Here is a 13,402-nt window from a genome sequence, read left to right as displayed (position 1 = left end):
TCGGTTGTGTACCTCCTCCTAAAGCTAACCGGCTGATAGGTACTTACTGATAATGCTTTCAGTATTTGTAAGGAGTGCCCAACTGATGCTGGTAGATTCGTTTAAATGTAAAAGTAACCAGCCTTTACTCCATATTTATCAGTTAAAAATTCCTATGTGTTTAAATGTGGCTCTTTTATATAAATGACAGAAACATTTCAGTACAGTGTCCCTTTAAAGGGGCAATAAAAAAAAAAAAAGGATTAGGGAAAGACAGTAGTAATTGCATGACATTTCTGTTGTGTTGCTATAGAATATCACTATCAGCCAATTCTAAGGGCTCGATGATTGAAAGCTCTCTGGGCTGGCGAGATTATTAAAGAATGCTCGCCAGTCCTTCTATTTCCCTGGTGGAATGACCTAAAGCCACGTTTACCCTGAAAACAGGGTGTCTCACTAAGGGGCGTATACTGCATTTTCATATGAAAAATGCACAATTAAATTCGTATTTTAAACTTCATACAAAACAAATATTTGAACCATTCACAGAAAAATAAGCAGGGAAAAATTGTATTGTTAAGGTGCATCAAAAATCGTAACAAAATTCTTTACCAAAAAATCGTATGTTAACAAAAAAGTAAAATTTGTATGTAATTTACACAGGAATAAATCAAATTAAATATGCACAGCGTAAACCGTAATTGTAGTACACTGGATGTGAAAAAATCACACAGAAATATGAACTTATAAATACAAAATGCAAAGCGTAAATATTTTTTCGCAAAATGGGCTGAACATGGGCGTTCCATGGGCGTATATGAAAATGTCTCACTAATCCCAGCGTAATTCTATAAAGATTTTCGCATTGCAAATCTCACAGTTTTTTCTCGCCTCCTAAAAGGTGGCGAGCTTTTCTCAAAAAATAAATGTCAAGGAAAAATGCAACTAGGCATCAATCCCATAGGGAGCGCTTCCTAAGTGTATACTACTAAAAAACATATATGAATAATATTTACTATAAAATAAACATATGAAAAAAAATGTCACAAAATTATAAAACAACCATATATCCCAAAACAGATATTGGCAGAATATAACAAAACAATACAGTGAAAAAGTCTTTGGGTTCCAATAATATGGTGGCCGCTCTCTGATAAAGGATGGTCAATCCCTGGACTTTACTAGGCTATGGTAGCTCTTTTTAGTAACAAAAAGTAGGCACCTTTGATGTATTGCTGATCAAGCCCGTGTCTATGTGCCCTGTGTGCCATCCACAGTGAGTTGGACCATTACAAAGTTCCAGTCTGCCTCATTAGCACTATTGGGTGCGCTGCGTTTGTGCGTACCCTTTCTCATATATTCTAATATCCATCTGCCTGACGGTACTGACGGTAGCTTTTCTCAAAACAATACGAACACTTATAACCCCAACAGAAAAACAAAGGCATACTAAAATATGGGCAAATGTAAGATGCTATAAGCAGAAAGCAGTGTAATGTGAGTTATATTGGCTGCAGGATTTTCATTTTAACCCCTTAATGACCACAGCACTTTTCCATTTTCTGTCCGTTTTTTGCGGTGTTTGTGTTTAGCTGTAATTTTCCTCTTACTCATTTACTGTACCCACACACATTATATACCGTTTTTCTCACCATTAAATGGAATTTCTAAAGATACCATTATTTTCATCATATGTTATAATTTACTATAAAAAAATTATAAAATATGATGAACAAATGGAAAAAAACACACTTTTTCTAACTTTGACCCCCAAAATCTGTTACACATCTACAACCACCAAAAACACCCATGCTAAATAGTTTCCAAAATTTGTCCTGAGTTTAGAAATATCAATTTTTACATGTTCTTTGTTTTTTTTGCAAATTATAGGGCAATAAATACAAGTAGCACTTTGCTATTTCCAAACCACTTTTTTTCAAAATTAGCGCTAGTTACATTGGGACACTAATATCTTTCAGGAATCCCTAAATATTCCTTGACATGTATATATTTTTTTTAGAAGACATCCCAAAGTATTGATCTAGGCCCATTTTGGTATATTTCATGCCACCATTTCACCACCAAATGCGATCAAATAAAAAAAATTGTTCACTTTTTCACAAATTTTTTCACAAATTTTAGGGTTCTCACTGAAATTATTTACAAACAACTTGTGCAATTATGGCATAAATGGTTGTAAATGCTTCTCTGGGATCCCCTTTGTTCATAAATAGCAGACATATATGGCTTTGGGGGTGCTTTTTTGAAATTAGAAGGCCGCTAAATGCCACTGCGCACCACACGTGTATTATGCCCAGCAGTGAAGGGGTTAATTAGGGAGCATGTAGGGAGCTTGTAGGGTTAATTTTAGCTTTGATGTATTGTAGTAGACAACCCCAAGTATTGATCTAGGCCCATTTTGGTATATTTCATGCCACCATTTCACCGCCAAATGCGATCAAATTAAAAAAAACGTAATTTTTTTCACAATTTTAGGTTTCTCACAGAAAGCATTTACAAACAACTTGTGCAATTATGGCACAAATGGTTGTAAATGCTTCTCTGGGATCCCCTTTGTTGAGAAATAGCAGACATATATGGCTTTGGTGTTGCTTTTTGGTAATTAGAAGGTCGCTAAATGCTGCTGCGCATCACACGTGTATTATGCCCAGCAGTGCAGGGATTAATTAGGTAGCTTGTAGGGTTAATTTTAGCTTTAGTGTAGTGTAGTAGACAACCCAAAGTATTGATATAGGCCCATTTTGGTATATTTCATGCCACCATTTCACCATCAAATGCGATCAAATAAAAAAAAACATAAAATTTTTCACAAACTTTAGGTTTCTCACTGAAATTATTTACAAACAGCTTGTGCAATTATGGCACAAATGGTTGTAAATGCTTCTCTGGGATCCCCTTTGTTGAGAAATAGCAGACATATATGGCTTTGGCTTTGCTTTTTTGTAATTAGAAGGCCGCTAAATCCCGCTGCGCATCACACGTGTATTATGGCTAGCAGTGAAGGGGTTAATTAGGTAGCTTGTAGGGAGTTTGCAGGATTAATTTTAGCTTTAGTGTAGAGATCAGCCTCCCACCTGACACATTACACCCCCTGATCCCTCCCAAACAGCTCTCTTCCCTACCCCACCCCACAATTGTCCTCGCCATGTTAAGTACTGGCAAATAGTCTTCCAGTACTAAAATAAAAGCTATCTTTGTTTTTTTGTTTTTTTAAATAAGCATATTTACACATGCTGCTCTGTAGGATCCCCCCTTAGCCCCCAACCTCCCTGATCCCCCACAAACAGCTCTCTAACCCTTCCCCTCTAACGTATTGGTAGCCATCTTGGGTACTGGCAGTTGTCTGCCAGTACCCAGTTTACAATAAAATATATTTTTTATTATTTTTTGATCAGGATCGCTTCCACCGCTTTCCAAGACCAAGGACGTACACCATACGTCCTCAGTCGTTAAGTCATTTTTTTTTTTGAGGACGTACGGCGTACGTCCTTGGTCCTTAAGGGGTTAAAGTGCTCCACCTGCTCCCTGCTATCTTCTATACTTTTAATAGTAGCCATCTCTCCACTCGCAGGGACTGCTCCTTTTTTACGATTATTGCACTGGGTTAGCCCTGCGAGAGTCGGCGAGAAAAAGTAGGTTTGAGCTGGCAAAGAATATATCATCGAGCCCTAAATGTTTTTAAGCCTGTTAGGGACCAGGGGTGTTTTTACATTTCTGCGGTGTTTGTGTCTAGCTGTAATTTTCCTCTTACCCATTTACTGTACCCACACATATTATATACCGTTTTTCTCGCCATTAAATGGACTTTCTAAAGATACCATTATTTTCATCATATCATATAATTTACTATATAAAAAAATATAAAATATGATAAAAATTTAAAAAAACATACTTTTTCTAACTTTGACCCCCAAAATCTGTTACACATCTACAACTACCAAAAAACTAAATAGTTTCTACATTTTGCCCTGAGTTTACAGATACCCAATGTTTACATGTTCTTTGCTTTTTTTTGCAAGTTATATGGCAATAAGTACAAGTAGCACTTTGCTATTTCCAAACCATTTTTTGTCAAAATTAGCGAAAGTTACATTGTAACACTGATATCTGTCAGGAATCCCTAAATAACCCTTCACATGTATATATTTCTTTCATGTAACTGGCAAGAGTCCATGAGCTAGTGACGTATGGGATATACATTCCTACCAGGAGGGGGCAAAGTTTCCCAAACCTTAAAATGCCTATAAATACACCTCCCACCTCACTCATACCTCAGTTTTTACAAACTTTGCCTCCTTAGGAGGTGGTGAAGCAAGATGTGCTTGATTTCTTCTGTGAAAGGAGCTTATAGGCATTTTGAAGCCCAATTTTTCTCAAAGTACAGTGTTTGTATGAGGGATGTGAATGGAGTATTGCCTGATGATACCATGTTTTCGCCTATGGGAAACCTATTCTAGGGCTCTCTGTAAATCGGTCGCAGGGATTCATCTGCTGCCTCCCTTTACAGATCGATGTTATACTCCTCTACCATTACCTCTACTGATTTGTTTCAGTACTGGTTTGGCTGTCTGCTATATGTGGATGGGTGTCTTATGGTAAGTATGTATCATTTTATAATTTTTTTTTTTTTTTAAATATTTTTATTAAGGTTAATAAACAAATACAGACATCTAAGAGTTGCATACAATTTCAGAAACATTTTTGCAACAATGACTATCCTACTGTAGATTAAGCAAATAATCCAAGTGATGAAAAGCAATTAATGAGACAGTATTTACCTCTTCTCTTAGCAGCAGGGCTTATTATACTCTTACAACTCAATGCTAAAGAAATAATTTCTTGCATAACAAATATCACGTTCATCTAGATTTCCAAATATAACAATAATATCTGACACATAGCTCTGCGCCCATTTAACAGTGACCTTAAGTATTAATCTCCTTTAGGAGAAGTCGTGTTTAAACTACTATGGCCATTAAAGAGCAATTAAAGAGGGAATCTATATTGTATGAGAATATATATTTACTATAAACATATTCAACTATCAATAACAAGTAGGCAAAATTTAAAATATAAGGGATATGTGCTACAAAGTTAAATAGGACTATAGACTACACACAGTTACAGAAACCTACTTTTCGCTAATAACTGACCCGCTTCAATTTTAGCATGCCGATCAAGCAATAAGTGACAGGTAATGTAAGATTATGTACTTCTACCCAACTATTTTTAAAGCAGGGGCCCTCTCAAATGCTGGCGTAAAATTCTAAACAGTGGCTTTAAGTATGAATCTCTTTTAGAGGAAGTCGCGTTTGGATTACCATGGCCAGTAAAAAGCAACTAAAGAGGGGAATATTATTATATGAGGATAAGTAATTGCTATAAGCATGTTCAGCTATTCCTAAGAATTAGGCAAAACTAAATATGAGCTACAGAGGTAAATAGGGCTGAAGATTACATACAGTTACAGAAACATATCTGTAAGAATATATGTCTTGCTTCAATTTTAGCCTGCAATTCAAGCAATAAATTACAGGTACACTAAGATTATGTATTTCTACCTAGTTATTTTTTAAACAAATGCCCTCTCAAATGCTTATGTAAAATTATAAGTGAACCTGCTATTCAATGTCTATCATCAGGAAGGGAAAATAATTAGAATCTTGCAGCTCATTACTAAAGAGAACATTTCTTTCACACCAAATATCACAACAATTCAAACACTCAGATATATTAATAGCGTCTGTCTCACATATCAGTTCCTATTTAACAATAACCTTACGTTTTAATCCCCCTACACTAAAGGAAGTCACTTTGGACCTCTATGACGAACAAGAAACAACTATGGGGAGGATTTTTATTTTGGGGAAGTATTCACTATAATCCCGTTCAACTATCACAAATAATTGGGCAATATTAAAACATAAGGGATATGTGTTACAGAGTTGAATAGGGCTACTTCTTTCAACAATTGGAGATATCATATAGTTCCAACCTGTTCCTCAATAAGTTGTGGGAGCCTTGGGGCACTCAGAACATTAATAAATTGCTCTCACCTATAGGATATGTGACATTTCTCTGGAACATTACAGAAAACCACTTAAAATCCCGCAAAGACTCTGTATAGAACTTATAACATGACATGAACATTTTTGTAAGTAAAAATAAACAGTAACCTATGTCTCACTATAAACTTAACTATAAGTCCCACAGCTATCTAGGGAGTCTCCCAAAAAGGCCATTTGCGATATCAAAACCGACCAAGGTAGTCTCTGTTGTTAAATATATATTGTCCAACCCCACATCAAAGTGCCAGAATATATGTCTCAGTGGGGTTTCAGCAGAAAAAAAACTTGATGAGGTACCCCTGACGGTGTGGTATACCTTTAACTATAACCCCTCCTATTTGGTCTCCACCCTATATAAGGACTACCTGTAACACTCATTTACTGCCTGATTATTGAAGTCTTAGCTACTCTGGTGTAGCTTTCCTTATCTCAGGTCTCCTATTGCTTGTATCCTGTGCAAGGTGGTTTACTTTGTTTACTCTAGCTGCGTCTTGAATCTCTTATGCTCAAATCGTTACTTTGTCATTACCGACTTTGGATCATTCAACGGCCGGATCTACTTTTTCACCGCTACCCGGAAGTAAGCCGCATTCACACACGCTGCCTCTCCAAACACGGATCTTCCAATGCGGTAACAGAAATATCACGGTCCTCAAGGTGGTAACGTATACGAACAATGCTAAAGCCTTTAAACTTCTTACCTGCTTGTTTTTGTTACCATACTGAATTATTGGGCATCTCCTATTACCTGCAACATCCAATATGAACAAACATTGTATGTCTGTGGAATGTCTGAACTTGTAAATATTTTAGGCTGTGTGTGATTGCGTGAAGTAAGAAGAATCATTTGTTTCTACCAATTCAGATTCTGAGCTTGTCAGTATTTCTTTTTCATCTGTGGCCTCCGGTTATATATATATGTCTTGAACATAAGATATATATTATATTAAATATTCCTTATATTTATTAACACTTAAGTCAGTTGTTAATATACAAATTCATCATATATTAAATGTCTCATATTGTTTAATCAGGCTACATAGAAGTTGTTTTCTGATTACTACAAAAAAGAGCAACAAGCTCTAATTTTAGAGCTAACCTTTATAACCAATGTGCAAATACTTGTTTACTTAAATACGAAGCTCAGAATACTACATAATAATCAGGCCCAAAAAACCGAATTTTGAATTAATTAAACATTATGGATCCTAATGAAATAAAAAAGGAGTTTAATAATGTTTACCTTAAACTTGATTATTTAGCAAGAGCTGTGACAGAAGTGCAGACTGAAAATGCTGCACTGAAAATTATAGTTAAAGATTTTGTTACACAAAAGCCTCATGACCCACCTGAACCTCATATTAATTATCCACAACCTTTTTCAGGGAAACGTTCTGAGTTCAGGGAATTTAAGAATGCCTGTAATTTATTATTTTCTCTTAGACCTAAGACTTATCATACTGAGCGGATTAAAGTTTGTACCACAATATCTTTCCTACAAGGTGAACCCAGGACTTGGGCTAATAGGTTTTTTGAAAACAATAACAATATTCTGGATTCATTACAAGATTTTTTTTCTGCTTTAACTAGTCTATATCAAGACTCAAATTCTCAAATAAATGCTGAAATGAGATTGAGGTCTTTAAAACAAGGTAAGAGAAATGTGGAGGATTATACCACTGAGTTTCAGATGTGGGCAGAGGACTCTCAGTGGAATGAAATCAGTTTGAAAAATCAATATCGTTTAGGTTTATCTGAAACACTTAAAGATGAACTTTCACGTCTTGAGATCCCAGATACCCTTGATGGTCTTATTAAATTAAGTACATCTTTAGATCGTCGTTTGAGAGAAAGGAGGGCAGAAAAGGCCTCTAATGATACCTCATATAGAAGACCTTACCAAGTCACAACAAGTCATGACAAAGCTCATGGCAGTGCTACCCCTATGGAGATTGGTGTACTTAGAGGACCTCTGCCACCAGAGGAAAAAATTAGAAGGAGGTTGGAAAATCTCTGTTTATATTGTGCTCAAAAAGAACATGTAGTATCTATTTGTCCTTTGTTGAAAAAACAAAAGTATGGTAAGAAAAAAACCAGTGACTTTATTTACAGCATAGCTAATGATACACACATGACTTTGTCTATTTCTTTACAGTGGGACCAGAAAAATATCCAAACCAAGGCATTAATTGATTCAGGAGCATCCGGAAATTACATTGATTCCACTTATGTAAATAAAAATCGAATACCTACTATTTGTAAACAAAATCCTGTATCTATTAAGCTGATAGATGGTTCATTAATAGAACAAGGACCTATTACACATCATACTATTCCCCTGCTTATAACATCATTGCAGGGACACACTGAATATTTATCTTTTGATCTCATAACCATTCATCAGCATACTCTCATCCTAGGCTATCCTTGGTTGAAGAAACACAACCCTCACATAAATTGGGTTTCAAATAAGGTAACATTAGATTCTGCTTTTTGTTCCCAAACTTGTTATCCACATCAAACCATAGCGTCACTTGATATTGGTTTACCCTCGTGTTATCAGGATTTGGCAGATGTATTTAATTTAAAAGAGGCAGAAAACCTTCCACCTCATAGGGAGTTTGACTGTCCTATCGATATAATACCTGGTTCCAAAATCCCTCATGGTAAGATCTATCCCCTCTCTCAAGAGGAACTCCAGTATATAAGAAACTACTTAGACGAAAATTTACGTAAGGGATTTATTTCACACTCCACATCCCCTGCAGCTGCAGGTATGTTTCTAGTAAGAAACAAGGATGGTACCATAAGACCTATTATTGATTATAGAGCTTTAAATAACATCACAATAAAAAACAGATACCCGTTACCTTTAATACCTGAACTTTTGGAACGTCTAACTGGTGCAACTATTTACACCAAATTAGATTTAAAGGGAGCTTATAATTTGATTAGAATTAAAGAAGGTCACGAATGGAAAACGGCATTCAGGACCAGATATGGCCTTTTCCAATATAATGTAATGCCTTTTGGTCTGAGTAATGCTCCGGCAACTTTTCAGTTTTTTATAAATGAGATCTTTCGTGACCTGATAGACGTTTGTGTCATAATATACCTTGACGACATATTAATTTATTCTAGAACACCTCAAGAGCATGAAAAACATGTACGCTGGGTATTAACTCGTTTAAAAGAACACAAACTATATGCTAAACTGGAAAAATGTTCCTTTCATGTCACAGAAATAAAATTCTTGGGTTACATCATCAGTCCCAACAAAATTCAAATGGATCCGGAGAAGGTATCAGCAATTCTAAATTGGCCTACTCCTACTTCCACAAAATCTGTACAACGATTCATTGGTTTTGCGAATTTTTATAGGAAGTTTATAAAAAATTTCTCTTCAATCGTTAAACCATTAACAACACTCACTAGTGAAAAACAAAGATTTAAGTGGACCGAATCCGCTAGTCTTGCCTTTAATAAATTGAAAGAAAATTTTACTACAGCTCCCATTCTAGTTATGCCAGATTTTGATTCAGAATTTATCCTTGAAGTAGATGCATCCGACTCAGGTATCGGTGCAGTTTTATCACAACAAGATAAGAACAAGACTGAGATTCATCCTATTGCTTTCTATTCAAAAATGTTAACTAGTGCTGAGAAAAACTATAGCATAGGAGATAAAGAACTTCTAGCTATAAAACGTGCTCTAGATCATTGGAGACATTTATTAGAAGGTTCTAAGCTACCTTTTAAGATTTATACTGACCATAAAAATCTTGAATTTCTAAAAACAAGTAAGACCTTGTCTGCAAGACAAGCAAGATGGTCTATATTTTTTGATCGTTTTGATTTTCTCTTAACCTACAGACCAGGACATTTAAATACCAAAGCCGATGCCCTCTCTAGATTACATGAACAAGACACTCATAATCAAATTTACCAAATCATTCCAAAAGAAAAATTTATAGGTTTATTAACACCTTTAGAAGAGGAGATCTTAAAAGAATTAAAACATGAACCACCACATGGAATAGACTGTCAAAAAGATTCCAAGACTGGTCTTTTCTATCATAATTCTAAACTATATATCCCCAAACAAATTAGATCTTCTATTCTTAAACAAACCCATGACGGGACACTAGCAGGCCATCCAGGTATTTCTAAAACTATAGACCTAACCAGGAGAAATTATTGGTGGCCACTCATGGATACCTATATTACAAACTATGTAAAACATTGTGATACCTGTGCCAGAAACAAGTTAACACACAAAAGACCATCAGGTCTTTTATCTCCTCTGCCTATTCCTGACAAACCCTGGAGTACCATATCAATGGACTTTATTGTCGAGTTATCTGAATCCCACCATTACAATACTATTTTAGTTGTCATTGATCATTTAACAAGACTGGCTCATTACATTCCCCTAAAAGGTCTCCCTACAGCTTTCACTACAGCTCACGTTTTCCTAGACAACATAGTTCGCTTACATGGACTGCCCAAAGTTATAATAACTGATCGTGGTACACAGTTTACCTCTAATTTTTGGAGATCCCTATGTAAGTTAATCAAAATTGATTCTAGATACTCGACTGCTTTTCACCCTCAGACAAATGGCCTTACAGAACGACTCAACCAAACCCTTGAGCAATATCTTCGTTGTTATATATCTCATCTGCAGGATGACTGGTCATCCTATTTACCTTTGGCTGAATTCTGTTATAACAATACTACTTCTACATCTACTAAACTATCCCCATTCTTCGTTACTTATGGATATCATCCTACTACTATTTCATTGTCCTCTCAACAAGTGAACTCTCCCTCAGCATTGGATTTCGCAACTACCCTACAAGAAAGACTTAACATCCTGAAAAAACATCTTTCGGAAGCTAAAGATTATCAAAAAAGGTTATATGATACCCATCACACTGCTAGCCCGGCTTATCAGATTGGAGATTTGGTACTACTCTCGACAAAGAATCTCAAACTGTCAGTTCCTAGCAAAAAGTTAGCAAATCAATATTTGGGTCCTTTTAAGATTTCTAAAATAATCAACCTCAATGCTGTGAGATTAGAGCTTCCCCAGGATTTTAAGATTCACCCCTCTTTTCATGTCTCTCTGTTAAAGCCATATCTTCCTTCACCTCAGTCTCTCTCCTTGTCTCGACCACCTCCAATACTCGTTGATGATCGAGAGGAGTATGAAGTTGAAGCTGTATTGGATTCTAGGATCCATAGGAAGAGGTTAGAGTATCTTGTGAAATGGAAAGGTTATGGTTCGGAGGATAACTCTTGGCAGCTTCATTCTGATCTTCGCACTCCCCGTCTTCTACGAAATTTTCATCGCCGCTATCCTGAGAAACCTAGTTTGGAAACCCCTGGGGTGCTTCCTTGAAGGGGGGGAGATGTGGTATACCTTTAACTATAACCCCTCCTATTTGGTCTCCACCCTATATAAGGACTACCTGTAACACTCATTTACTGCCTGATTATTGAAGTCTTAGCTACTCTGGTGTAGCTTTCCTTATCTCAGGTCTCCTATTGCTTGTATCCTGTGCAAGGTGGTTTACTTTGTTTACTCTAGCTGCGTCTTGAATCTCTTATGCTCAAATCGTTACTTTGTCATTACCGACTTTGGATCATTCAACGGCCGGATCTACTTTTTCACCGCTACCCGGAAGTAAGCCGCATTCACACACGCTGCCTCTCCAAACACGGATCTTCCAATGCGGTAACAGAAATATCACGGTCCTCAAGGTGGTAACGTATACGAACAATGCTAAAGCCTTTAAACTTCTTACCTGCTTGTTTTTGTTACCATACTGAATTATTGGGCATCTCCTATTACCTGCAACATCCAATATGAACAAACATTGTATGTCTGTGGAATGTCTGAACTTGTAAATATTTTAGGCTGTGTGTGATTGCGTGAAGTAAGAAGAATCATTTGTTTCTACCAATTCAGATTCTGAGCTTGTCAGTATTTCTTTTTCATCTGTGGCCTCCGGTTATATATATATGTCTTGAACATAAGATATATATTATATTAAATATTCCTTATATTTATTAACACTTAAGTCAGTTGTTAATATACAAATTCATCATATATTAAATGTCTCATATTGTTTAATCAGGCTACATAGAAGTTGTTTTCTGATTACTACAAAAAAGAGCAACAAGCTCTAATTTTAGAGCTAACCTTTATAACCAATGTGCAAATACTTGTTTACTTAAATACGAAGCTCAGAATACTACAGACGGTTACTTCAACTTCACCGGAACAAAACACCCGCAATAGGATCAAAGGCTCTTGGTTTAACTGCTTATATGAGCGTCCAGTGCTCTCCTCCGTGTAGAGCATCCGGACAAGTAAGTGCGGTGTCGTGATCGAGTAGCTAGGGCCCCTCGCCCCCAACCACAACACATCAGGCAGGGTGATTGAATAATCATGAAGGTCGCTCTGCATGGGTAATAATTTGCCAGGTAGGTGAACCACTTGAGCTATGTCCCGTATCTCCGGAGCAGCCGCACTCCACGAGGTCAGGCTGTCCTCCAGCATCTCGTTACAGTCAGGCTCCCACTCTCACTGCTCCAAGAGTAATATCACATCTGTAGGTAATTGCTGACAATCTAGAGGTTGGATCTCATCGAGTTTAGTACTCTTACCCAAGCGCTCAAACTGCCGAATCAGTTGCACTTTGAGGTCTGTAAGGAGAGTTTGCAGCACTTGATGGATATCTTCCATGTTGAACAGCGTTGGAAACCATATAAAGTAACCCTAATAGATCATGAATAGAAAACAAGGGCTTGAAATAACATTAGTATCTGCGTACTTTTAGACCCAGTGGCCTGGGGGGGGGGAATATATGCGGCAGCCTCAGTCGCGCTTTTTTCTATCCCAGAATGTATAGGCCTTCTTAGCAAAAGTCCTAGGCGACTGACTTGAATAACATAGGTCAGGGTGTCGTTCATCTGCTCCTGAACTTTAGGCAAAGTATGTAGATGATCTTAGCTTCTAAATATGACAATCTCAGTAGAATAGCTCTTCCTATTTGAAGCTAAAGACGAATTTAAGAAAATATAAACAGGAGCTTCACAGAGACACGTCCTGCCGCTCCAAGTGTAGGCTCCGCCCCCCCATTTTATAATTTTTAAGACACTCTCAGCTATGTTTGGCACTTTATATTATAAAGTTTTAAATATATATATATATTGCCTATATTTGCCATGAGTCGGGTCTGTGCACATTTCCCTTTGCAGTCTAACAGTTTCAGCATGGAAATTATGTTTATGGGAGAATTTAGGTATTTTTTTCTTACCTGGGG

At 36.7% G+C, this 13,402-nt stretch overlaps 1 protein-coding gene across 1 annotated transcript in view; it reads right to left on the bottom strand.

Annotated features, from left to right (window-relative positions):
* VTN (vitronectin) overlaps positions 1-13,402 on the bottom strand; it is a 120,490-nt gene that overhangs the window by 50,897 nt on the left and 56,191 nt on the right. The gene's annotated exons all lie outside the window — the stretch shown is intronic.

This window comes from Bombina bombina, chromosome 3 (genome assembly GCF_027579735.1).
Source record: "Bombina bombina isolate aBomBom1 chromosome 3, aBomBom1.pri, whole genome shotgun sequence".
NCBI classification, from domain to species: domain Eukaryota; kingdom Metazoa; phylum Chordata; class Amphibia; order Anura; family Bombinatoridae; genus Bombina; species Bombina bombina.
Note: the sequence above shows the minus strand (reverse complement) of the source record. Positions and strands in the feature narration are given on the sequence as shown.